The following is a 1,652-nucleotide window of genomic DNA, read 5'->3' on the forward strand; positions in this document are numbered from 1 at the left end:
GAGCTAGGAGCTGGTGGTGGCTGCAGGGCCCCAGGACCGGCGGGGCCACGTGTGCAGGGTGTGGGTGGAGGAAGAGGCGGCAGCAGTCGGGGCCAGGGCTGCAGGGACCAGATAAGGACGCCTGCCAAAGGAAAGCGGGGAAGGAAAGACGTTTACAGACCCCCCGGGGGAGAAAGCTGGGGAGGCTGCCCCAGGCCCAGAGAACAATGGGTACTTGACTTCAGTGGGTCATTAATGAGACAATTAATGGAAAGAGTAACAGAGGCCTCCCCAGGGAGGACTTGGAGGGTGGATAAGTGGAATTATTGTGGAGGGCGGTTCTAAGGGGGGGTAGGTCTGTCCCCACACTCCCAGATGTCCAGCAGGCCAGGGGTGGATTCCTGGCCTGGGGCTTGGGGGCCTCCCTCAGCTCCCCCCCACATGCCCGGTGCTCCCTCCACCCTGGACCCCAGCCAGCCCCCCAGATGCGCCCCCCGCTTTTCCTATCCCCATGCTTTTGCTGCCGCCACGTCCTCTACCTGGAATGCCATCCCTGGATGATCTCCATCCTTGGAAACCCTACCCACTCCAGGGGTAGGTAAGCATGGTGCATCCATGGGACGCCACGGTGAGCCCCAGCCATGTGTTTGAATAAGAAGAGAGCCCCCCAAACATAACGGGCAGCAGAAAAAGCAAGCAGGGCCGTAGACACAGTGTGCCACCCCTTACGTAAACTGGAATGACACCAACAAAAAGTAATTTAAAAAATTATTCCTGAGTCTCTTTTGCATTATAAATTCATTTTTAAAAGGGAGGGTTGTGAGGGGCGCCTGGGTGGCTCAGTTGGTTAAGCGGCTGCCTTCGGCTCAGGTCATGATCCTGGAGTCCCGGGATCGAGTCCCGCATCGGGCTCCCTGCTCGGCGGGGAGTCTGCTTCTTCCTCTGACCCTCCTCCCTCTCATGCTCTCTGTCTCTCATTCTCTCTCTCTCTCAAATAAATAAATAAAATCTTTAAAAAAAAAAAAAAAAGGGAGGGTTGTGAAATTCATTACACAAATTCATAATGGCAATTGCCACTGGGGATGGGGGGAAGAACTTAAAGGTACCCGAAAGTCATGTCATATATGTGGATCGAAATGAAAACTTGACCGAGTGTTAATTTGGGGTTGTGAAAATAGGACTGGTTATTCCTTTGTTTTCTGGTTTTGTTTTGTTTATTTATTTTTCCCAGAGAGAGGAGAGACACATCTTAGCTATCCTTCAGACCTAGCTCAGTGCCACTTCCTACAGGAAGCCTTCCGGGAATCCATCCACCAGTCAGATGTGGTCTTCTTTTTCCCTGGTCTCAGTCTCTCAGGGCTCAAAGCACTTTCCCTCTTGTGTTTCCCTTTGTGATGTTCATGGACTATCTTCCCCACTGGACAGGCGCCCCAGGAGGACAGGAACTTCCAGCACAGGGCCAGCACAGAGGCAGTGCCCAGGGGTGTCTGTGAGACTGGATTTAGCTCTCCCATCCACCACTGCAGGAGGCAAACCACCAAGGCTTGACGACTTCTTGGATCCAATACCCATAATCAGTTTTGGGGAGAGAGGAGTGGACTCCTGAAATTCAAAGCATTCCTTCTAGAATGGGGACCTGGGGGGCAGCAGCTGCTACTCAAAAATGTTTAGGA

This window comes from Leptonychotes weddellii, chromosome 14 (assembly GCF_054177405.1).
Source record: "Leptonychotes weddellii isolate Sample4059 chromosome 14, ASM5417740v2, whole genome shotgun sequence".
NCBI lineage: Eukaryota > Metazoa > Chordata > Mammalia > Carnivora > Phocidae > Leptonychotes > Leptonychotes weddellii.